The sequence below is a fragment of the Podarcis erhardii genome, assembly GCF_964252035.2.
Source record: "Podarcis erhardii genome assembly, chromosome: 5".
NCBI classification, from domain to species: Eukaryota; Metazoa; Chordata; class Lepidosauria; order Squamata; family Lacertidae; genus Podarcis; species Podarcis erhardii.
Genome location: NC_138509.1, coordinates 12,583,611 through 12,609,147, shown reverse-complemented (window position 1 = coordinate 12,609,147; position 25,537 = coordinate 12,583,611). Strand labels below are relative to the sequence as shown.

General features: G+C 45.4%; 1 protein-coding gene and 1 long non-coding RNA gene across 2 annotated transcripts in view; one reads left to right on the top strand and one right to left on the bottom strand.

The window, feature by feature from the left end:
• Nucleotides 1–25,537, bottom strand: part of LOC309343216 — an 86,538-nt gene that overhangs the window by 54,049 nt on the left and 6,952 nt on the right. The window lies entirely within an intron of this gene.
• SORBS1 (sorbin and SH3 domain containing 1) overlaps nucleotides 8,046–25,537 on the top strand; it is a 151,451-nt gene continuing 133,959 nt past the window's right edge. Inside the window, exon 1 of the mRNA XM_081864151.1 lies at nucleotides 8,046–8,232. The gene's annotated coding sequence lies outside the window, so the exon portion shown is untranslated. The remainder of the gene's footprint in view (nucleotides 8,233–25,537) is intronic.

The following is a 25,537-nucleotide window of genomic DNA, read 5'->3' as shown; positions in this document are numbered from 1 at the left end:
TATGGCCCAGCCCTACTCGGAGGGGGGGGGGTCCTTTGCCAATCTCCCCCTTCTGCCTCAGCTTCCTGTTTGTTCAGGAGCAGAGGAGTGCAAGGGTGGCCAAAAGCTGTTATTGCAGCACAACTGGGGCCTGGTAGGAATTGTAGTCCTAAAACAGCAGCTGGAGGGCGCCACGTTGGCGACCCCCGGAATGGAGCATCTCCTCGCCCTTTTGCAACCGCAGCCTTTCCTGGCCTGAGTGCCTTCTTTGCCCAGTGTTGTGGTTGTGGCAAACTTCATTGAAAGGCTTCACTGCTCATCTGTGTTTTTTGAGCACTAGATTGAGGGGCACCGATTTAGCCTGGTTACATACGCTTCAGGTTACAGACTCCGCTAACCCAGAAATAGTGCTTCAGGTTAAGAACGTTGCTTCAGGATGAGAACAGAAATCGTGCTCCAGCGGTGGGGCAGCAGCAGGAGGCCCCATTAGCTAAAGTGGTGCTTCAGGTTAAGAACAGTTTCAGGTTAAGTACGGACCTCCGGAACGAATTAAGTACTTAACCCGAGGTACCACTGTATTTGGCACCTTAGCGTGCTCTTAAAATCCTGTCCAGACGAGCTTGCCTCTGTTATTTTAGAGCTCACATTTTCAGGCACTAGGCAGATGCTACAATCCTGACTTTGATTACTAAAGTGGCTGTTGCGGGAAACCCTGCCTCCTTTTTCTTTGTGGCACAAATTATGGTTGATTGCCGCTGAAATGCTTAGATGCTGTTGCCCCCAAAGCAAATAGGATCTATTAGCTATATGGGCTGACTGAGTAGAGAGGACTTTACTTGAGTCCTAGGGTAGCAGGTTTTTATACTTGGACTCCCGGCTTTCTGTTTGGGATGGGATCTGGCCCACCCCTGCCTTGACCGCCTCCCAGACTCTGATGAATGTAGCAAGGATCTGTTTAAATGTGGGGGTCTGTGAAACATGGGATCTACTTCTGACTGCCTCAGTGGCACACCCCTGGAAAGAGTTAATAGGGCTAAGCCTTAGATCTAGCTGAAAAGAGAGAGCATTTAAAATCCTGCTAATTGGTGTGCTTTCTTCACACTAGGAACAGAGGAGTTGCCTAGCTAGACCTCCCACAGTGGCTAATGCTCACAGATGCAGTTGACACTCTTGGACTCTGGGTTAGCCAGAGGTCAACTCAGATACTTGCCTTCTTAATGACCAGCGAGTGACCTTGCTCCATCTCATACCATTATCCTGAAGAGGCCTAAACTGTCTGGGAGGTCTTGCTGAGCATCTCTGCCTCAGAATTAGCGGGGGCTGTAGACTGGGTTTCCCCAGCTTGGGCTGCACCTATGGGTGTGAAATTGGTCTGGGACCTAGCGCTCAAGTTTGCTGCCTTTGGAGACCCGAAGCACCTTTGCACCCAGTTCCTTCTTGGTTTCTCGACCATACAGGGTTCCTCGGGTTACAGACGCTTCAGGTTACAGACGCTTCAGGTTACAGACTCCGCTAACCCAGAAATAGTACCTCGGGTTAAGAACTTTGCTTCAGGATGAGACCAGAAATCAGGCTCTGGCGACGTGGCGGCAGCTGGAGGCCCCTTTAGCTAAAGTGGCGCTTCAGGTTAAGAACAGTTTCAGGTTAAGAACAGACCCCCAGAACGAATTAAGTTCTTTACCCGAGGTACCACTGTACATGCAATGGGCTTCCAAGTTACAAAAAAGGAGATTCCGACTAAACACCAGGAAGAATTTTCTGACAGTTTACAGGCTTTCAGCAGTGGAATTGCCTCCCCTGGGAGATTGTGGACTCCTCGTTCCTTGGAGGTTTTTAAGCAGAGGTTGGATGGCCACCTGTCATGGATACTTTAGTTGAGATTCCTTTACTGCTGGGGGTTGGACAAAATGACCCTTGAGGTCCCTTTCCAACTCTATGACTCTGTGGAAATCAGAAGAAGTACCAACATTGAAAGATTGGCAATATAATTTTTTTAAAAAATGATTGAATTAGCAAAAATGACGGCAACAATTAGAATGCAATCTAATCAAAATCTCAAACAGAAATGGAGATGTGTAGAAGAATACATGACTGAAAGATGCTCCAACAAGAATGTATTGATACGTATAGACTGATTTCACAAAGTTACGGTAAGTTAAGCTAAACAGATATATAAGGCTGAATGTTTAATTATTAAGATACAAAATTACAATCTCAATAATAAAGTTACAAAATAATAACAAGGAAGTCACACACAGGTGGAGGGGGGACACAGGGCAAGAAATAAGAAACGGATAAATGTTGGTACATAATGAAATGTGAAAATACGAATATAATGTATATGTATCAATATGTAAGGGACGCGGGTGGCGCTGTGGGTTAAACCACAGAGCCTAGGACTTGCCGATCAGAAGGTCGGTGGTTCAAATCCCCGTGACGGGGTGAACTCCCGTTGCTCAGTCCCTGCTCCTGCCAACCTAGCAGTTGGAAAGCATGTCAAAGTGCAAGTAGATAAATAGGTACAGCTCTGGTGGGAAGGTAAACGGCGTTTCCGTGTGATGCTCTGGTTCGCCAGAGGCGGCTTAGTCATGCTGGCCACATGACCCGGAAGCTGTATGCCGGCTCCCTCAGCCAGTAAAACGAGTTGAGCACCGCAACCCCAGAGTCAGTCACAACTGGACCTAATGGTCAGGGGTCCCTTTACCTTTACCTATCAATATGTAAAGATCTCATATATGTAACACAACATTAATAATAAATACATAAATAAAACCACACACACACAAAAAGATTCTGGGCTATTCTTGAATGACAGGATTGTCTGTCCCAACTGTGGTTTTGGGAGTCGGTCATCTTTTACACAGGACAATCCAACTCAAATATTGCTGAGGGCTGCCCAAAAAGGCCCTAAGGGCTGGCGTTGGACCACCCTATATACAACGTCTAATTATTTCTCAAAAACTGAATGATTGTGTCTAAATATTTTATTCATTATTTCCCCTTCAGCAAACTCCTGTGGCTGAATGTATGCAATTCCGCAAAATCAGTTCAAGGTGGGCTTGGGAAATGAGCAGGGATGGTATGGCTTAATGGTTAGAGCATTGGAGTGTGATCTGGGGGGCCAGGGTTCAAATCCCCACCCAGTTGTGCAGCTCACTACCTTCGGCCAGTCACTGCCTCTCAATCTAACCTACTTCACAGGGTTGTTGTGCATATAAAATGGGGAGGAGAACCATGGTGAGCTGCTGGGGAGAAAAGGGGGATTAGAAATGTAATAAATAAACAAATTCAACAAACATCCAGTTTGGAGATGGGGCGAGGGGTGTGCCTTTTGTAGCGTTGAAAAAGGAAAGTTGCTGAAACAAAGTTCACTGCATGCCAGGCAGTGTTTGTTTAGATTCCAGTGTCAGCAGAGCTGAGACAATAGATCTGCAATTTGCAGAAGCCCTGAATTGCCCTGGACGCGTGGTCAACTATAGCAGCATAGCAATAACCTGAAAATTTCCTTGTTAATAACGAGAACGGACAGAGTGCAACTCAATTGCCTTTGCAGAACAATTGCCTTCTTACTGGTGGAAATGATATCATGCAAAAACACAAAATCCAGGATTGTGCTGTGCAGGCGACACGTAGTAAAGCCTTCTGTTAGGATTAGGCACTTACCTTTGGTGTGAAAATATGGACACTTGTTTTGCATTTGGAACATCACTGTTTTATTTATAAAATGTTGCAGGGCATGCAAACAAATTTCCCGGTTCCTGTTTGACAGCATGAAATACGATGCCAATAGACTTGTGAGCAAGTCTTTCCTGCTTTTGCATTCCTGGGATTGCATATCCTGAGCACGTCTCTTGAACACTTTATGAGTCATGTCCAACTGCAACTTGTGCCAAATGTGAGTGCTAAGGACTATGGAATCTCAGTCGTCACATCATGGGAAACCGATGCTGGTTTTTGAATAGCGTGGCCCTAGGCAAAGCCCATTGCACAAGGGAAACCCTGTCTATCTTGCATGCAGCAGGATAATCTCTGCAAGACATCCTACCGATCTGTATTATTAGCAAAGATCTCGCCACCCTTCAAAGTGCAGCAGGACCCATATCTGTGTGATCACGCTGAGGTCAGGCAATTGCAGGAAATCTCCTTAGTTAACTGCATGTCTCAGCTGGTATGTTAGGCAGAGATTTTGACTGCATGCTACTATCACAGGGGTGGGCCACAAGATCAAGGGATATGTGCACATCCCTTCTCTGATTAAGTGAGAAATTCCAAGGGGCCAGCGCTTGACCAGGTTTCCTTCATTTTGGATGGTCACTTGGAGGCTGCCTCCAGAGCCCAAGACTCACTGCTCAGTGATGTGGTCACTGTTAGAAACTCAGATCTACAAACTAGGCACCAAGTGGCTCCTTAAACCAAGGTTACAGTTGGCAAAACAGAATGTTTAGTTGCCATTTTGGGGGCTTCTTCTTTGGCGATCACTCGTATGGAAGATCATTTATGGAAGATCACTTGTCTTCCATAAACACGGTCTTAACAGTGAGTCTGTAAGTGACTGTGGAGGCCAATTCTGGATCCACACGTTCTTCCACAGTGGGGACATTGGTTTCCGGGTGGGAGTTGATCACGGTGTGGATTAGCCAAGCGTGCCTTCCTCTTAGCATGTTTCCCACTTGCATCCTGAGTTTGAGTGTCTTCAAAGCCCATGACACCTTTGGTAAAGGCTGTTCTCCAATTGGAGCGCTCGCAGGCCAGTGTTTCCCAGTTGTTGGTGTCTATACTACATTTTTTAAGATTTGCCTTGAGACAGTCTTTAAACCTCTTTTGTTGACCACCAGCATTACGCTTTCCATTTTTAAGTTCGGAATAGAGTAGTGGCTTTGGAAGACAATAATCAGGCATCCGCACAACATGACCAGTCCAACGAAGTTGATGTTGAAGAATCATTGCTTCGAAACTGGTGATCTTTGCTTCTTCCAGTACACTGGCATTAGTTAGCCTGTCTTTCCAAGTGATGTGTAAAATTTTTCGGAAACACCGTTGATGGAATCTTTCTAGGAGTTGGAGATGGCGTTTATAAGTGGTCCATGTTTCACAAGCATGCAGTAAGGTTGGTAGTACAATAGCTTTGTAAACAAGCATTTTGGTTTGCCTGCGGGTGTCCTGGTCCTCAAACACTCTGCACTTCAATTGGGAGAAAGCTGCACTCGCAGAGCTCAAGCAATGCTGGATTTTGCCAATGTCTAGTTGTCTAGACATGTCTAGTTGCCATTTTGGGGTAAGACGACTCTAAAGTCTTTATTTTTCAAATGATGGGGTGACTGTGATTCTCAGTTAAACATCTGGTAAGTTCAGATGACAACCTTGAGCAAGGATAAGAGCTTTGAGAACTTGAAGAAAAGTCCCGTGATCCAGGGGACAAGCCACACACATATATTGGCCTGTTCTGACCTCTTTTTCTTAATGGTGACTGCTCCTTCTCAGGCCGCACAGCAAAAGCAGTTTGCTTCCCGAAATTCATTCCGATTGTACAGATAAAATATACCTGATAGAATTCTACAGGGTGTGGTATTAGTGTGCGAAAACACTCCTGATTCAGTGATCCCCAGGCATGCACTTCCAGGTGGTGGAGACTTCAGGTCCCATCTTGGCGCCCAGCCATCTTCAAGCGGTCGATAACCAGGTCCAGAATGCGCATGGCTAATTTCAAACACTGGATGGGGGTGTGCAGCAAAACGGGCACCAGAGAGGCATGAATGCAGCCCAGTTCCATGGGAAACGTAGGTGGCTCATGAGAGGCCAGCTAACTTCCGCAGGGATTGCGGTGAAGGCAGGAGTCTGAAGAAACCCGGTGAAGGCAGGAGTCTGAAGAAGATGCAGCTCTCCCCTCCGTTCTGGAGTGGTGATGATGAGCAGGAGGAAGACTCGGATGTGCCTTTGACCCCCTCCCTGCTGCACAGGAGCCTGCATTGGAAAGGAGGAATACCAGTGTAGGTTTCAGAGCTAGACTTGAGCCCTTTAGACCTTCTCCATTTGAAGATGCTACGCTCTTGTTACACGTTTTGCTCGTTTCAAAAGCGCTTTGCAATCCTGATCGTCGGCCTTCGCCGAGCAGCCGATAAGAAGTACAAAGAGGACTGGATTTGCCGGTTTCCCGTTCCGCGCATTCATGCGCCACCTGCCTTTCATGTTTGCCCTATGCAATTCTGACAGCATCACTGCGGGCCTGGGCCAGCGTCAGGAACACCCACCCACACGCCATAAGTGTGTGTGCCTGCAAGCGTTTGCCCGTGTCGCAAGCTGAGCCGAATGACGTTGCATACGGAAGCGCTCCCTCTGTAGCATAATTTTCGAGCTGTGTTAAAATCGTGACTTCTAAATAACACGGTGTCTCGTGTGTGTGTGTGTGTGTGTGTGCCTGAAACAGCCACCCAAGTAAATTCATAACCACGTTGAGGCTTGGATGGTTCCCGCACGTAGGCATTTCAAAGGGTACAAATATAAATAGAATAACTTTGATTTTGTTCACAAAGGATTTCCTCCCAGTTAATATAATCTCAGCTTCACAATTGATCAGTGTGCAGCAACTGCATGGGAGGGGAACCTCGGATCTGGGGGGGGCACACGTGGCCCCCAGACCTCGCTGTTTGGCCCTTGGGATTCTCCCCAGGCTACCCCCATTCGCTGGCCCTGTTCCACCCACATAAACACCTCTGTAGGTGTTTATGCCTGTCTGAACTGTTTCCTTGAACCCTGATAATTCCTCTTGCCTGCCTGGATGCAGGATAATAATAATAATAATAATAATAATAATAATAATAATAATAAATAGAACATCAAACATTAAAAATTCCCTAAGATTCCCTAAGAAGGGACGCGGGTGGCGCTGTGGGTTAAACCACAGAGCCTAGGACTTGCCGATCAGGAGGTCGGCTGTTCAAATCCCCGCGATGAGGTGAGCTCCTGTTGCTCAGTCCCTGCTCCTGCCAACCTAGCAGTTCGAAAGCACGCCAGAAAGTGCAAGTAGATAAATAGGTACCACTCCGGAGGGAAGGTAAACGGCGTTTCCATGCACTGCTCTGGTTCTCCAGAAGCGGCTTAGTCAAGCTGGCCACATGACCCAGAAGTTGTACGCCGGCTCCCTCGACCAATAAAGTGAGATGAGCGCTGCAACCCCAGAGTTGGTCACGACTGGACCTAATGGTCAGGGGTCCCCTTTAACTCTTTACCTTAGGATTGGTGTGCCGAAAATAGCTTGCTGTACAAAGGTAAGCTTTACACTTGTAGCCCCACCCACCTTTGATACTGGCCCCGCCCACTCCTGGCATGTGGCCCTTAGAAAGTTGCCTGGAACGGACAGCGGCCCCTGAACTGGAAAAGTTTCCCCCTTTCTGCGCTGCATCCTGAATTAGCTTCGGCAAGTGGTAACACCCCCTCCCCGCTTTCAGAAAATTGGTTGTTTGTTTCTGAACAGCCACAACGTTATCAATTTTGTCATTTCGTAACAGAAGGAATGTTTATTTCAAAGCAGGTGCTCCATTCGCTCTGTGTGTTCCCAGCAAGGTAACCACCGCTGTGACCAGAGAGCTTCCTGCCCCCCTCTCCAAAAAACACCCCCCCCACCCAATCTCTGCAAAGCCTTTTCGATTGTGTGGACAGGAAGGAAGAATGTTGTATGGCTCTCATCCTGTCTTTGAAGGCAGAACTCACCCTCCCAGCTGGAACAGCAGGCTTAGCTATTTCTGTCCCTGCCACCCTCCACAGTAATATAGTTTTATAAAGTCTCCAGGCTGTGAGGTCGCACATGAAATGTGGGTCGGGGTACACAGTTGCCAGACTCGGATCCTAAAGAAAAGCCATGCCTGCAATGAGGAAGCAGAACTTTTTAAACCCAGGGTACTTTCTGACTACTGGGAAACCGGCCTGTGTGCCAAGATTTCCAGAAGAAGCTGCTTGGAGTATTCCCTTCCTTTTCGCAGCAGCTGTTTCCACTCTGTATTTTAATGAGGAGGCTGAACTTCAGCCATGGGGGAAGGATTTCCCCCTAATGGCACCCCCTCCTGCGGCTAGTGGAGGGCTTTGCTTGCATTTCATGTTCTTTGCTTGCATTATGCAAATACCTTTGACTGCGCACTTCCAAAAAAAGGAAAACACTGCGCTCTCCGTCAGTTGCATTCCGGATTACCAGCAATGTTGGGGTTTTCCCCTCCAACTTTCTGTGGATTCTTAATTTCGATTTGCCGTTGACCTTGCCAAGTGAGTATTTAAAACTTCCCAAGGTTTGAATTAGTCTTTTTTTTAAAAAAAAAAAAAAAAAAAAAAGTTCTTCAGTGAAAATGGGATTTCCTCCGCATTTGAAGGCAGATTCAGTTGGAACTGTTGCATATAATCTTTCCGGCAAAGTTAACTCTTAAATCCCTATTGCCTTCTGTGGAGTCTTTCTAGTGCATTTAACAAGTTTTACTGACAGAAGATAAACAGGGCTAAAGGGTAGATCATCAGCAGTTTTCTTTCTTTGTGTTGTAATAATGAAATGTGGATGCAAATCTGTTAAAGCCCACAGAGTAGCCAAGATTGCAGATGTTAATCTGTGGCTCAAGTTTCTTTGTGTAGTTAACGGTTTTATGTGCATTATTTGCTCACAGCCAAATCAGGTTTGGTTGCTTGTAGAGAAAGCTACTGGTGATGCAACCCTAAGTATACTTTCCCATGAGTAAGAACAGCTGAACATATGGGATACTTCTGAGGGAGCATGCATATCTGTGCATACCTTCTGTGATTTCGTCAAACTTCATAGCCAGTTAGTAGATATTTTATTCCTTTGTGTGTTTACCATGTCGGAGCAAAACTGAGAAAACGGTGGAAGCAGCAATTCTCTTTCATGATAGTTCTAGGGTGCATTAGCTAAATTCAGCAAACAGCAAAATACTCCCTAGAGAATATCAGGAAGCAGCTCAGTTATTCTCCTTTTGTTGTTGTTGTTGTATTGCAGTTCATGTGTATATTGATGAAAGAGGGATTTTGAAAAGGAACAACTTTTATATTCTGTGTTTTAATAATTTGGAAAACATTCCTGATTGATACTTTTCTCAAAAAGTCAATTTCTGTAGGATTATGTACCACTCTTTCAACCAAACTGCAGCATGCGTCATTTGCAGCAGAAAAAAAATGTGTAGGCGTCTGGTTTGAAACCCTTTTGATTCCACCCCCCCCCACCAAAAAACCCCCCCACCACTTACATAAAAGTCATTGCATATGCGAATTATGAAGTAATGCAGGGAAGTGCCATATGTTCAGTTTAGTTTACAGCTATTTTAAAATTATCACCTTCCCACACACAAATCCATTGCTTGAAGTGTAATGCGTCGGTCCCCAACTCTGCAAAATATCCAGACTGGTGGTGATGCTTGAATGTGGCAGCAAACATGTTGATGTGGTTGTTTGAAGAGCTGGAGGAAAGAGGTAGCAGATGGGTAGGGATGGCATTGGTAGTGGAACCAGAAAGGTAGTGCTGTTCCTTCGAGGTCCCCTGTGGCCACCTTTATGTTTTAATTCAGACCCACTATTCAGAACAAGATTACCGTATTTTTTGCTCTATAAGACTCACTTTTTCCCTCCTAAAAAGTAAGGGGAAATGTGTGTGTGTGTTATGGAGCGAATGTAGGGTGCGCAGCTATCCCAGAAGCCAGAACAGCAAGAGGGATTGCTGCTTCTTGTTTTCCTCCTCCAAAAACTAGGTGAATCTTGCGGTCTGGTGCGTCTTATAGAGTGAAAAATATGGTATAATATTCAGAGTGCCAAACACGCTTCTGTTCTCTTCAACACTGATCTAAATTAAGGGCCAAACCAGACATAATGTTGAACATGGCTTTGCATTTACAGTGGTACCTCGGTTTATGAACTTAATCCGTTCCGGAGGTCTGTTCTTAAACTGCAACTGTTCTTAAACCGATGTGTGCCTTCCCTAATGAGGCCTCCCACTGCCGGTGCCCGTCCACTGTTCGGATTCCATTCTTAGACTGAGGTAAAGTTCTTAAACCAAGACACTAGTTCCGGTTTTGCGGAGTTCGTAAACCGAATCGTTCTTAAACAGGACTGTTCTTAAGCTGAGGTACCATTGTAATGTGGATATTCCTCTTAAAATGTAAATGGCAACCAGTGGCGGGGGAATGATACATTTCCGTAGTTGGTGCCAAATGGAGATTTCCTCTTGCTGCAAAAAGCCGCTTTCAAGGAGAAATCTTCTACAGTAGGTAAGGACAGGATTTACACCAGGGGTCAGCAAACTTTTTCAGCAGGGGGCAGGTCCACTGTCCCTCAGACCTTGTGGGGGGCTGGACTATATTTTGAAGGGGCATGAACAAATTCCTAGGCCCCACAAATAACCCAGAGATGCATTTTAAATAAAAGCACATGTACTACTCATGTAAAAACACCAGGCAGGCCCCACAAATAATCCAGTGGTGCATTTTAAATAAAAGGACACTTTCTACTCATGTAACAACATTTGGGCCAGATTTAACTGGCGATTGGGTTGGATCCGGCCCCCGGGCTTTGGTTTGCCTACCCGTGGTTTGCACCCTTCCCACTTGCTATGACCCCAGTAGTGCTAAGCCTTTCCAACAGCTGTTATTTGCATTTAACGCACGCACATTTGAAATCGTATCTGGTTTAGCCTTGAGGGTAAGTTGGTCGAAAGGGATTTTAGTTCGAGGGTTCCAAATGTCTTGTTGCATCTGCTTCGACGGGAGTCCTGAAAATATGGTCCTATTCCATCCGGAAAAACACCGCTAACTCGCAAGTAAATGTAGGCAGCCATATTTGAGTGAGGCGTGTTCTATACTTGCAGCAAGTAAGGCAATGTGCTACTGCATCTGAGGGAAAAACAATATTTTGGCTATTTCTGCACCGCATCGCTGACTCTCGCATGAGTTGTCCTTGGAGCATACAAAGTTTCTTTCTCCTAATGTCTAGCCCAGAATGGCCTGATCTGACCTGCAGCAAGTTCTCGAAGCACCTTTATACAAATAAACGGCACAACCACACCTACTGTTTCACAGGTCAGGTTGCATCACCTCAAAAAGGATATCTTTGGGGAAGGTTCAGGGGGGAAAGCAGGCAAAATTATAAAGGGGATGGGACATGCTTCCCCTGAGGACCAGTTAGAAATCTGGTTCTTTTTAGTTTAAGAGAAAAGGCAAGAAAGAGGTGAAGTGATGGAAGCTCATATAATTTTCTCCTCAGTGCTCGAAGTCAAGGACATGTAATGAGCGAAGACCATAAGACGCACCAGACCACAAGACGCACCTAGTTTTTGGAGGAGGAAAAATATTCTGAATCCCAGAAGCCAGAACAGCAAGAGGGATCGCTACGCAGTGAAAGCAGCAATCCCTCTTGCTGTTCTGGCTTCTGGGATAGCTGCGCAGCCTGCATTCGCTCCATAAGACGCATACACATTCCCCTTACTTTTTAGGAGGGAAAAAGTGAGTCTTATAGAGCAAGAAATATGGTACTTATTCCTGCAGCGCACAGTTAATACTATGGCATTGGCTTCCATGAGATAACCACCAATTTGAACAGGGTTTAAAAGAGGGGAGTGCTGTTGCTCACAAGTTCTGCTTCCAAGCTTCTCCTGGGCATGCCAGGTAGTGGGCAGAGGAGGAAATGGTGGAGACCCCCTCCCCATCCTGACCCTTCCAGGGAGGAGGAAGAGGAAGACAGTATAGATTTACAAAAGGGTTTTGAGGGAGGTCGCAGCTCGGAGGCAGATGTTGGGGAAAGTTGGGAAATCATGAGAGAGCCAGAACAACACCCAGATGACACGTTGTTATTAGAAAGCATTCCAGACTCACCATCTACCAGAACCCGGCAAGCCTTAAAAGTAGAAGAGCAAAGAGCTCAAAGACAGGGGCACTTAGCAGCACCCTTAAATGAGGTGATGATGATGAATGAGGAGGTGGGAGAGATAAGGGGTGGAGAGTCACTTGGAACAATGCTGTGGCGTTTGCCTGTTCTTTTGAAAATGCCTATACAGTGGTACCTCGGGTTACATATGCTTCAGGTTACATACGCTTCAGACTCCGCTAACCCAGAAATAGTGCTTCAGGTTAAGAATTTTGCTTCAGGATGAGAACAGAAATCGCGCGGCGGCAGCAGGAGGCCCCATTAGTTAAAGTGGTGCTTCAGGTTAAGAACAGTTTCAGGTTAAGAACGGACCTCTGGAACGAATTAAGTTCTTAACCTGAGGTACCACTGTAAAGGGGGAGAGAAAGAATTAATAGGAAGACCAATAGAAAAGCCAGAGGCGGAGCCTACCTGTTTATAAAAGGGCTTAGCCTGAGGGTTAGTTGGTTAGTTGGTTGGGAAAAGGCAGTTGGGAAAGCAGTTGGCAGACAGATGGAAATAGACAGTTAGTGCAGTTGGTTCTTGTGTGAGGGGAGGTAGAAGAGTTAGAGCCAGGATAAAATAAGACTAAGAGGGTAAAGGGTAACAGCATTTCAAATGCATTGAAAGTTTATAATACAATAAACTACAATCGTCATTGTTAACTTGAGAACCTGACTAAGTGATTTACTGGGGAGAACCTGGTTGGTGGCAGCAGATTAGTGGTGTACGGGTCAATAGTTTGTGAGATGACCGGGGGCTCTGTACGAATGCCACAAACACCATTATCCAAGAGGCTGGCTTCTATAGCCTCTCTCCGTAAAGTTGGAAATAAAAAAGGACTTTTCTTTATACTTTCCTGGGCAACCAGCTGGGAGCTGCTGACATCGTCCTGACACTCGTTGGCCCCTGTAAGAACAGAATGCTGGAGTAGATGGGCCCTTGGTCTGATCCAGCAGGGCTCTTAGAATCATGGAGTTGGGAGGGACCTCGAGGGTCATCTAGTCCAACCCCCTATAATGCCGGAATCTCAGCTGAAGCTTCCATGACAGAGCACTTATCTGATTCAGTCTTAATACATCTTAGCAAGTCTTCTCAGAGTTAAATAGCATCTGTAAATCATTTTCAGATAATTCTCCTTCAAAGTTTTCCCCAAAGATTAAAACTAAAATTACAGATTAAATTTAATTTAATTAAAGATTAAAAGTAAAATACATTCTTAACTAGTCCTGGCATATTGTAAAGCCATGGATGAGACTTTTTGAGCAATGCCAGCAAGATGGCTTTCTTTGTGTTCCCTGCGTTGGATATCATTGAGTTGGATTAAACTGATGAGCAGTAGACAAAAGGAAGTCGTTGTTCACATAGTGCATTGCCAAAAATGTAGCGATGGTTCATAAGCCTTTTTTATATTGGGGGGGAAAACACCAAATGATTAGGCTACTTCAAGGAGGATAAGCCTAGTTTAAAATGGGAGCTCAAATCTCATTTCTCCTCTCCCCACTGAAATCTGATTCGGCTTCCTGCTGTTCTTTGTATACCATTAAACAGTTTGTAAGTTTATTATTGTAGCCAAAGGCCATGACAAACTTTGTAGCAATAGTATTAATAAAATGATGCGGAACATTCACCCATAATATGCGCCAACATCCATGATGTTTGAGAGGTTACCAGGAGCACCAACAAACTCAAATCCTTCATGATTTCAAAGTAAGGCTTCAAATGTCAACAACAACTTATAGGAATTTTATCTAACGCCTTTTACCAGTCCCGCCCCCCCCAAGCCAGTGCTTAGGGGGCACTTTGTCTGTTATTCTAACTGAAAAGAAACTATACCATTTATACTGGGGTGTGCCTGCTTCCTTATGTGAACAAAAGTTTCAGAAAGTGATCTCTTGGGTCTCTACTGGGAGTGGTCTCCATGACCATATAACACCAGTCCTGAAAGACCTACATTGGCTCCCAGTACATTTCCGAGCACAATTCAAAGTGTTGGTGCTGATCTTTAAAGCCCTAAACAGCCTCGGTCCTGTATACCTTAAGGAGCGTCTGCCCGGACATTGAGGTCCAACACTGAGGGCCTTCTGGCGGTTCCCTCATTGCGAGAAGTGAGGTTACAGGGAACCAGGCAGAGGGCCTTCTCAGTAGTGGCACCCACTCTGTGGAACGCCCTCCCATCAGATGTCAAGGAATTAAACAACTATCTGACTTTTAGAAGACATCTGAAGGCAGCCTTGTATCAGGAAGTTTTTAATGTTTGATGTTCTATCGTGTTTTTAATATTCTGTTGGGAGCCGCCCAGAGTGGCTGAGGAAACACAGCCAGGTGGTGGGGTATAAATAATAAAATATTATTATTATTTTTCATTTATTCCACCTGAGGTTGACCACAAATACAAAATCTGCCTTTTATCTGGGTCCTTGTTGTGGTGACCATCCAAGACTGCAGTGGGCATTGCTTGGAAACAGCTCAATAAAGGCATTTCTTAAGGACACTGGCAAGAGTTTGGCCAGATAACTAGCTCTAAAATGCTCTGTTTAGAAGAGTGGATACCAAGGAGAAATTTGGGTGTTTTTTGTAAATTCTACTTTGGATTGGGGGGGGGGTGTTCAAGATTGCAAGTGGAACGGGATCTGAGATTAGAAGCAAGGGAGAAGACACTGGAGGTCATGAGGAGTTAGGAAATAGGGAGAAAACTTGATTGGCGTCTGAATGACTGGACTAACTTGAAATCGCACAAAAGGGCATAATGTATCTTTCCTCAACCTATTTTTAGAAGTCAGTTAAAGTTTAGGAAGCAGAAAATCTAGACAGACCAAGTTAGCACAAACTGTTCCATTGCTGCTTTCGCTTGGCTATGGTTCTTAGCAGATATACAGTGAGATGTGTTCTGAAATGATTCCCCTTCTTCTTGGTTATCATCTGTCTGGAACCATAAAGGGACTTATTTGACTTCTTCTTGCTTCAGTTTCTGGAACCCCTCCTTTTTGCCTGGCACTACTGCCTGGAGCAGAATACTCAGGCTGTAATGAAGTCCTCTTTTTGCTAGGTGTTCATTACCTTTGGCACAACAGTTTGCCAAAGAGCATGGTCATGACTGGGAAAATCATAGGTAAAGGGACCCCTGACCATTAGGTCCAGTCGTGACCGACTCTGGGGTTGCGGCGCTCATCTCGCTTTATTGGCCGAGGGAGCCGGCGTACAGCTTTCGGGTCATGTGGCCAGCGTGACTAAGCCGCTTCTGGCGAACCAGAGCAGCGCACGGACACGCCGTTTACCTTCCTGCCGGAGTAGACCTATTTATCTACTTGCACTTTGACGCGCTTTCGAACTGCTAGGTTGGCAGGAGCAGGGACCGAGCAACGGGAGCTCACCCTGTCGCGGGGATTCGAACTGCCGACCTTCTGATCGGCAAGCCCTAGGCTCTGTGGTTTAACCCACAGCGCCACCCGCGTCCCATAGGGAAATTATAGAATTGGAAGGGAACACAAGGGTCATCTAGGCCAACCCCCAGAAATGCAGGAATCTGTTGCCCAACGAGGAACTTGAACCCACAACCCAGAGATTAAGAGTCTTGCACACTACCGACTGAGCTATCCTACGAACGTTCATGAAGTTTGTGTTTTATTAAATTGCTTTTGAAGTATCATGTAATTCACTATTTCATGCCCTTGCTGAAATGAGTGTACACTGAGTGAGATTCTGCAAGGATCACGATGCTGTATTATTTTCAAAATATTTTTTCTTGGGGTTTTTTTGGGGGGGCGGGGGGGGGGTAGATAAATCCTGCCATGGAATCTCCTTCTCACATAGACATATATTGCGTGTCTGCAAAATGATGTATAAAATGATGTAAAATCTGTAACCTGATTACTGGTTACGTGGCTGGAAGTCAAGTTACAAAACATGCATCAGGGTTTTTTAAAAAAGAGTTATGAAATCTTATGAAGGAGCAAGGGAATTATGAAAGCAAAAGAGCTGCGAAGGAGGACCAGTTGAATAACTGGTGCAAAATGAATGAAGCGGGCCAACACCGCAAATGATTATATCCCCAGTCATGACCTTTTGCTATATTGACGGTTGTTAAGTACCTGAGGCATTATATATTATAATAATATAATAATAATTTATTATTTGTACCCCGCCCATCTGGCTGGGTTTCCCCAGCCACTCTGGGCGGCTTCCACAAAGACCAAAAATACACTAATATGTCATACATTAAAAACTTCCCTGAACAGGGCTGCCTTAAGGTGTCTTCCGAATGTCAGGTAGTTGTTTATCTCTTTGACATCTGATGGGAAGGCATTCCACAGGGTGGGCGCCACCACCGAGAAGGCCCTCTGCCTGGTTCCCTGTAGCTTTGCTTCTCACAATGAGGGAACCGCCAGAAGGCCCTCGGCGCTGGATCTGAGTGTCCGGTCTGAACGATGGAGGTGGAGTCACTCCTTCAGGTATACTGGGCCGAGGCCGTTTAGGGCTTTAAAGGTCAGCACCAACACTTTGAATTGTGCTCGGAAACGTGCCAGGAGACAATGTAGGTCTTTCAAGACCGGTGTTATGTGGTCTCGGCGGCCACCCCCAGTCACCAGTCTAGCTGCCGCATTCTGGATTAATTGCAGTTTCCGGGTCACCTTCAAAGGTAGCCCCACGTAGAGCGCATTGCAGTAGTCCAAGCGGGAGATAACTAGAGCATGCACCACTCTGGCGAGACAGTCCGTGGGCAGGTAGGGTCTCAGCCTGCGTACCAGATGGAGCTGGTAGACAGCCGCCCTGGACACAGAATTAACCTGCGCCTCCATGGACAGCTGTGAGTCCCAAATGACTCCCAGGCTGCGCACCTTGTCCTTCAGGGGCACAGTTACCCCATTCAGGACCAGGGAGTCCTCCACACCAGCCCGCCCCCTGTCCCCCAAAAACTTCTGTCTTGTACTTCTGTCTTGTCAGGATTCAACCTCAATCCATTATATGGTGAGATGTGTTGCAACTAGCTCATAGGAAAGCTGTGCAAGATTATGTCAATTGGCTGCCAGCCTTGATTTGACCATGCTGTCTATCACAAGGCCAGTGGCAAATGACAGGTGCACACATTGCAGCGCGTCCGTCTTCCAGCGTCCCAGGGCATTCCGTTGTAGATCCTGCTAAAGTTCAGGGGGATATGCAGATCTCTCTCTAAATGCCACACACATTCTGGAGGATAATTAAGCAGGACTTCCCTACCTAAACGAACCACTTTCCCCCTCTTCCTGCTGACAGCTAGAAGCTCCTATTAATGTGCCACAATGTTGCTTGGGGAGATGTCTCTATGCAGCTCAGAGCATTGGGACCCGAGCAGAAGCATACCCAAGGATACGCAATTCCTCTCACCTTCCTTTCTTGTCAAGAGATCGCTTACCAAGCAACAAAGCTGCTGCTATATTAGGGATCAAAGAATGTGGCCGAAGGGCTCTCCACAAAACCACGTACCAAAGAGCTAACCCTGCAACTATTTATTCCCAAATAAAAGTTGTTGTTGAATGGAATCGCAGTAGTTGCCAAAGAGCTTCTTAAAAGGAAGACCAGTTTGCAAACTTCTCAATGCCTGCTAAAAACCTTTTTGTTCAGGCGTGTCTCTTTATTATGTACATTCGTTCTTTAAACAGCTGATTTTATCTATATTTTGATAACTTTATTGTGTTTACTCTTTCAAGGTCTGTTTTCGACGATAATTTAAAATGAATATTTTATGCCATTTTATGTAAACTGCCTAATGGCTTTTATTTTTATTTTTATTAAGCATTGTATAAATCTTCTTAAACAAACAACTAAATAAAATTTCTGCCTCAGGCCGCCAGGGAATGGCAGGGATGGTATTAGCAATTATGCTAAGTAAAGCCCAGCATAGAACCCAAACCAAATTTGCACCTTGGACCTGCAGTTAGTTCCACCTAGGTTGAAAGCCATAATCCAGACCCTTTTCAGGAAAATCTCCTGAAGAATAGTTGAGTTAAAGCAGTTTGAAAATGTTGTATTGAGATGTGATAGTCTTGTATTTACCAACTCCCCTCCCCCCTCCTCATTCAGAACATATAATAATAATAATATAAGATCGATAATGGGGCTTGTTATGCAGCCCAGGAAAAAGGAGACAAAAGGTTTCATTTATGGAAACCTCTGCAAAGACTGTTGATTTTGACAGACTCAAAACTACAATGCTGTTCCTTCGAGATAACTGGAAGGTGAAAACATTGCAAAGGCAAGTTTTTTTTTTCCATCCTGGAGTTGCTACTTAGCTTCAAGTTGAAGAAGAACTGAGGAGGAAAATGTCATCCCTCATGCCGGCTCCCTTGGCCAGTAAAGCGACATGAGCCTAGGGCTTGCTGATTGGAAGGTCGGCAGTTCGAATCCCCGTGACCGGGTGAGCTTCTATTGCTCGGGCCCAGCTCCTGCCAACCTAGCGGTTTGAAAGCATACCAGTGCAAGTAGATAAATAGGTACCGCTGTGGCGGGAAGGTAAACGGCGTTTCCGTGCAGTGCTCTGGTTTCGCCAGAGTCTTAGTCATGCTGGCCACATGACCCAGAAAAACTGTAGACAAACATCGGCTCCCTCACCCAGTAAAGCAAGATGAGCGCCGCAACCCCAGAGTCATTCGCGACTGGACTTAACTGTCAGGGGTCCTTTACTTTTACCTTTTTAGAAACAGAACATCAAGAATCTCCACCTCCATCGTTCTACCCAGACACTGAGGTCCAGCGCCGAGGGCCTTCTGGTGGTTCCCTCACTGCGAGAAGGCAAGTTACAGGGAACCAGGCAGAGGGCCTTCTCGGTAGTGGCGCCTGCCCTGTGGAACACCCTCCCACCAGATTCTGTAAAACAAGAAAATCCTTAATAAAAAAATAAAAAAATAAAATAAAAATAAGAAGGCATCTGAAGGCAGCCCTGTTTAGGGAAGCTCTTAATGTCTGATGCATTAATATTTTATTGGAAGCTGCCCAGAGTGGCTGGGGAAGCCCAGCCAGATGGGCTGGGTATAAATAAATTATTATTATTATTATTATTATTATTATTATTATTATTATTATTATTAATAATAATAGAAGAGGAGGTTAAGGGGTGATATGATAGCCATGTTCAAATATATAAAAGGATGTCACATAGAGGAGGGAGAAAGGTTGTTTTCTGCTGCTCCAGAGAAGCAGACACGGAACAATGGTTCCAAACTACAAGAAAGAAGATTCCACCTAAACATTAGGAAGAACTTCCTGACAGTAAGAGCTGTTCGACAGTGGAATTTGCTGCCAAGGAGTGTGGTGGAGTCTCCTTCTTTGGAGGTCTTTAAGCAGAGGCTTGACAACCATATGTCAGGAGTGCTCTGATGGTGTTTCCTGCTTGGCAGGGGGTTGGACTCGATGGCCCTTGTGGTCTCTTCCAACTCTATGATTCTATGATTCTATTACTACTATATAATATATAATAATAATTACTCCAAGGAAGGAGAGAGTCCACTACCTTCTGAGGGACTTCTTTCCACTGTCAAACTGCTCTTACTGTCAGAAAGTTCTTTCTTGTAAGTTGAAGCCATTGGTTCAGGTCCTAGTCTCTGGAGCAGGAGAAAACAAGCTTGTTTCCTCTTCCATGTGGCAGCCTTGATATATTTGAAGATGGAAATGTTAAGTTGTGGGTGAACATATCAGACGACACAGCGATTCTTCAAACAGCTCTTGTTTATTCACAGGCCAGAACAGAACTGAACGGAAGGGCTCAGTCAGCCTGCTTATATAGAGCTCCAGTACCACGTTACTGTAACAACTTTCTAAAACTATCCAATCACTGAACGTCACTTTCGATCCTTCATTTGCATAACTATCTACAGTATTCCCCCTGCTGGCCCAGGGTGAAAACTTCAGTACATAACAGGAAACACTCTATTTTTCTGTGTGAACAGCCTCTTTCCAGTGTCTTTAGTGGCAGTCAGAGACTGATCTTCTCATTCATGGTGCCCCAGGTATGGAATAATCTTCCGGGGGTGGGGTGGGTTGTCTCACCTGGCATCTAATTTCTTGCCAATTTGGTTTCTGGTTAACACATTTCTTAGGCATTCAAATACATGTTTCATCTCCGATATTGGTTTATGCTGTTCTGCCAGTGCTGTTTCAGTTCTCCTCCTGCTGCTGCATCAAAATTCTGCTGCGTCTTGCCTCATGGTGCAACCACCTCTAAATGTACACTAAAGGACATTACTCACTCTGGTCTTGTATACACCAGTGGCCAAAATTGTGGAAACCTTTAGGAAAAAGTGTGTTTCTGAGGTTTGATGGCTTATAACACCATTTCTTTTTTGGGGTGAGAGTAATACCATAAAATTATATATCAGTGGAAAGATAATTTAATGAAGAATGTAATACAACAAAGTTTGTTCAATTATCTGGACAGTGGTACCTCAGGTTAAGTACTTAATTTGTTCTGGAGGTCCGTTCTTAACCTGAAATTGTTCTTAACCTGAAGCACCACTTTAGCTAATGGGGCCTCCTGCTGCTGCCTCGCCGCCGGAGAAGGATTTCTATTCTCATCCTGAAGCAAAGTTCTTAACCTGAAGCACTATTTCTGGGTTAGCAGAGTGTGTAACCTGAAGCATATGTAACCCAAGGTACCACTGTATTCTATCAAAGGTTATAGCCAAATCATCAGAAAAAAGGAAGCACAGCTTGCCTAGGTTGATATGCAGTATTCATTTGAATGTAGCCAATGAGCATGAGTGTTTAGAGAGCCAATCAGGTGTTAAAAAGGTAAAGGACCCTGACAGTTAAGTCCAGTCGCGAATGACTCTGGGGTTGCGGCGCTCATCTTGCTTTACTGGGTGAGGGAGCCGATGTTTGTCTACAGACAGTTTTTCAGGGTCATGTGGCCAACATGACTAAGACTCTGGCGAAACCAGAGCAGCGCACGGAAACGCCGTTTACCTTCCCACCACAGCAGTACCTATTTATCTACTTGCACCGGTATGCTTTCAAACCGCTAGGTTGGCAGGAGCTGGGACCGAGCAACGGAAGCTCACCCAGTCATGGGGATTCGAACTGCTGACCTTCCGATCTGCAAGCCCTAGGCTCAGTGGTTTAGACCACAGCACCACCCGCATTATGAGCCATCAAACCTCGGAAATACACTTTCCCCAAAAGGTTTCCACAATTTTTGCGCTCGCTCTCTCTCTCTCTCTCTCTCTCTCTCTGTGTGTGTGTGTGTGTGTGTGTGTAAAATCACATATACAAAAATGGTCCTGAAATATTCAGGAAGGAACCCTTGCTTCTGCTAACAACTGTTTGCATCTTATTCTCTGGGAGCGGGCGTGGGAATAGAAGGGAACCAGCCATTACTGACCTGTTTGACATGCAACTGTGAGAAATTTGAAGGATGGCTGTGTGGGAGCAAATGGTGCTTTGCAATAAATGTTAGATCTTGACAGGAACCCGTTAGTCAAAGTACTGTACTACTCTAGACCTTGATGCTTCACGTTGCTTTATTACAACTCTGTGTAGTGTAGCTCCATTTTTATTGATCACAGACCCTCAGCACCAAGTTAGGAAAGCACAATGCTTTTTGCTTTTATTTTTCTTGATTTTTATTCTTCAGCCGTGAATGTTCAAACAGGAAATATAGCCGGAAGAAGGGAGCTCGTCCATTGCTGTTTCTTTGGTAAGCACATCTTGTGCTTTTAAGAATTGTGTGGCAGATAATGAGAGGTGAAACTAGAAGTAGCCCCGGACTTTTTGAAATGATTCCGTGCTGATTTCTGAGGCCGTCTCTCTGACTGAAGTCTAGTTTAGTCTGTTGCTTGTGGGCTCCCCAGGGACATCACAAAGGCCACGGAGACTAGAAAATGCTGGACTTCTTTAAACTCTGGGAAAAGCTTTGGAAGAGCGATCTGAAAGTTTACAGTATGTTATTCTTTGAAGGAGAACTACTTGAAAATGCTATTTAACTCCAAGCAGGCTTGCTAAGATGTATAAGACCAAATCAGATAAGTGCTGGAGCTACAATGAGGTTGAGGGACCGTTCTTTCCTATGTGGTGGTCCTGTAAAAGGGTAAAAGAGTATTGGGAAATAATCCATAATAAATTGAAAAACATGTTTAGAAGCACTTTCCCCAAAAAAACCAGAGTCTTCTTTGTTGGGGATCATTCAGAGGGAAATTCCCAGGTGTCAAAAAAAACTATTTATGTATGCCACCACTGCAGCCTGTGTTTTGTTAGCCCAAAAATGGAAAATGAGCGAGGTCCCAACTAAAGAAGAATGGCAACTGAAACTGATGGAATATGCACAGCTTGCAGATCTAACCTATAGAATAAGAGAACAAGAAGAACATACGTTTAAAGAAGATTGGAAAATGTTTATTGAATATATGGGGGTGGGGGGAATTGTGTACGCTTGAAAACATGGGCAGCATTCAGATAAATTCAACACTGTAAACAAGTTTTGATGGATGTATTAATGGAATACTGAATGGTTTAGTTTATGTAAAATCGGCAGGGATTTATGATATGCAAAATGAACCATGGAAAGAGAAGAAGGGAAGTCATTGGCATTTTAGGATTGTGTAAATGAATATTCTAAAGTATAAAACAGAAAATTTAATAAAGATTAGATAGATAGATAGATAGATAGATAGATAGATAGATAGATAGATAAGGGACGGGGGTGGTGCTGTGGGTTAAACCACAGAGCCTAGGACTTGCCGATCAGAAGGTCGGCGGTTCAAATCCCCGTGATGGAGTGAGCTCCCGTTGCTTGGTCCCTGCTCCTGCCAACCTAGCAGTTTGAAAGCATGTCAAAGTGCAAGTAGATAAATAGGTACCGCTCCGGCGGGAAGGTAAACGGCGTTTCTGTGTGTTGCTCTGGTTTGCCAGAAGCAGCTTAGTCATGCTGGCCACATGACCCGAAAGCTGTACGCCGGCTCCCTCGGCCAATAAAGCGAGATGAGCACCGCAACCCCAGAGTGGGTCACAACTGGACCTAATGGTCAGGGGTCCCTTTACCTTTAGGTAGGTAGGTAGATAGATAGATAGATAGATAGAAGATCCTGGACTTCAAGGGGCCTTTCGGGTTGACCCACCAGGGCTCTTATGTTCAGTTGGAAGTAAAACCTATGCTCAATGACATGTATGTCACCTAGAAGAAGGAACTCTGAATGCAGTGTGTTGAATCCAACGATGGCTTTGCCTTGTCAAAAAGTGCTTCTGTTCATGCAAGCCAGGACACTCTGTTTTTCCTCATCTTCCTGCAAACATGCCCGTTATTGATTTCTGCGGATGTTAGGCAGACGCCTTTGGTGGTCGGCTGCAAAAATGCCTAACTCTTCTTGCCCTGCCTGTGTGAAATTAACCAGCAGAGGGTGCTTTCTTCTTTGAACAGTTTGTGCTCTACGTGGCAGTGGAGTTTCTCTGGGTCTCTGGCTGTGATCTTGCCTCTGAGAAAGGACCCTATGGCATGACGCAACACCTTTTCAGGTGCATTGTTGGGGTGTCCCCAATAGGGCAGTGGGATCAGCTGTCTTCCCACACAGTGCACCTGAGCAGGGCCAGATTTAGGTTTGATGAGGCCCTAAGCTACTAAAGGTAATGGGGCCCTTTATATGTCCAGCTGTCCTTTGTCAACAACAAATTGTTGCTGTTTTTTGTGTTGAGTATATGCTATATGGTAATTTATGGACCTAATAGGTATCTCAAGCCATTTGCACATGCAGAATGTAAAGTAAAGGGACCCCTGACCATTAGGTCCAGTTGTGACCCACTCTGGGGTTGCGGCGCTCATCTCGCTTTATTGGCTGAGGGAGCCGGCGTACAGCTTTCGGGTCATGTGGCCAGCATGACTAAGCCGCTTCTGGCAAACCAGAGCAGCGCACGGAAACGCCGTCTAGCTTCCCGCCGGAGTGATACCTATTTATCTACTTGCACTTTGACATGCTTTCGAACTGCTAGGTTGGCAGGAGCAGGGACCGAGCAATGGGAGCTCACCCCGTTGCGGGGATTCGAACTGCTGACCTTCTGATCAGCAAGTCCTAGGCTCTGTGGTTTAACCCACAGCGTCACCCACGTCCCTCATGCAGAATGTAGGCACCCTGTACATAGAAATGAGCAAACCAGTGATATTTTAGGGAGCAGGCTAACAGGCGGGGCCCATGACTTACATCACAGGAGCCTACACAACACAAAACACTGTTGCTCTCTGTAGGTTTTATTTTATTTGTTTTTTATCTTATATTTTGCAAATGTACATCCAGGGTTTTTTTTCCTTTAAATTTTTTGGAGACCCCCACAAGAGTGGGGCCCTAAGCTACAGCTTGTTTAGCTTATACGTAAATCCGGCATTGAGGGATACTTTGGGTGCACCAACACTTTCGCTTGTCCGAAAGGTTTTCTCTTTTCCTGGGAAAACCTGCTCTTTACCACTGAATCGGAGCAGACATCAGTCGAGTTTTCTGCGGATAGATGTTTGCTCCAGTTCGGCAGTAAAGAATGGGTTTTCCTGGGGGGGGGGAAGGGGCAGGGCAAATGGAAATACTCTCATATCCGTTGCCCAGAAAGCATGGAGCGCATGGAAAACCTCTTGGAGCTTTCTAGGCACAAGTGAAGAGTGGACAAGCTCCCATTGGCCGTGGCTCTCCAAGGTTTCTGATGGAGTTCATGCACAGTCCTTGCCAGGGATTAAATTTGCAGCTCCCCAAATTCTCTGTTACTGAACTGTCGCCCTTCCCCTAGCCATGGCTGGGAGAAGACACTGCTGCTTACCGTATTTTTCTCTCTATAAGACGCACCAGACCACAAGACGCACCTAGTTTTTGGAGGAGGAAAACAAGAAAAAATAATATTCTGAATCCCAGAAGCCAGAACAGCAAGAGGGGTCGCTGCGCAGCGAAAGCAGCAATCCCTCTTGCTGTTCTGGCTTCTGGGATAGCTGTGCAGCCTGCATTCGCTCCATAAGATGCACACACATTTCCCCTTACTTTTTAGGAGGGGGGAAAGTGAGTCTTATAGAGCAAAAAAATACGGTACTTGTTACACACCCAGTTCCCCTGCCCTTGAAATTCTTAGAAACTTGGGTAATTTTTAGCAGCCCTGGGTGTGCCTTGCCCACACCCTGCAAATGTCCTAAATTTTCTCTCTTGCCCACAGAGATGTGTTATTTTGAAATGTGTGGAAAACAAAAGGGAGGCGTTGGTAGGTCAAGGCAATATTCGCACTGGGAGCGGATGGTGCGAATCAGGACAGATTCCTGCCAGCAGGCTTACGCTCTAAATGGACACAAAACGCAGGAGAAGGGGAGAGATTGGAAAGCGAAAGAAACGAGCGAGAGTTCAGGTTTTGAAAGGTCGAGTCACAGCAGAGGAAATGCAGGACAAACTGCGTCCAGTATTGAATCAGTAGCATTTTGCACTGAAATAAGGGACAATCCTGTATTATAGGTGGCTACCTTAATTGTAGGGCAGCCCTCCCCTTGCAGTTTTTACCTCTGGTGAGTTAGGATTAGATTGTTTGTCTAATTATCCACAGGATCTGTTCATCCCACAGCCGGAGGGGAACAAGACTGTTTGCAATGCATGTACTGTATTTGCTCTGGCTGCAAAAGGAGAGGCTGAATTGCTGCAGCAGAACAAGTCTGTTTGCAGTCCAAATCTGTGTTTGCATTGCCTGTATTTACTTTGGGTCA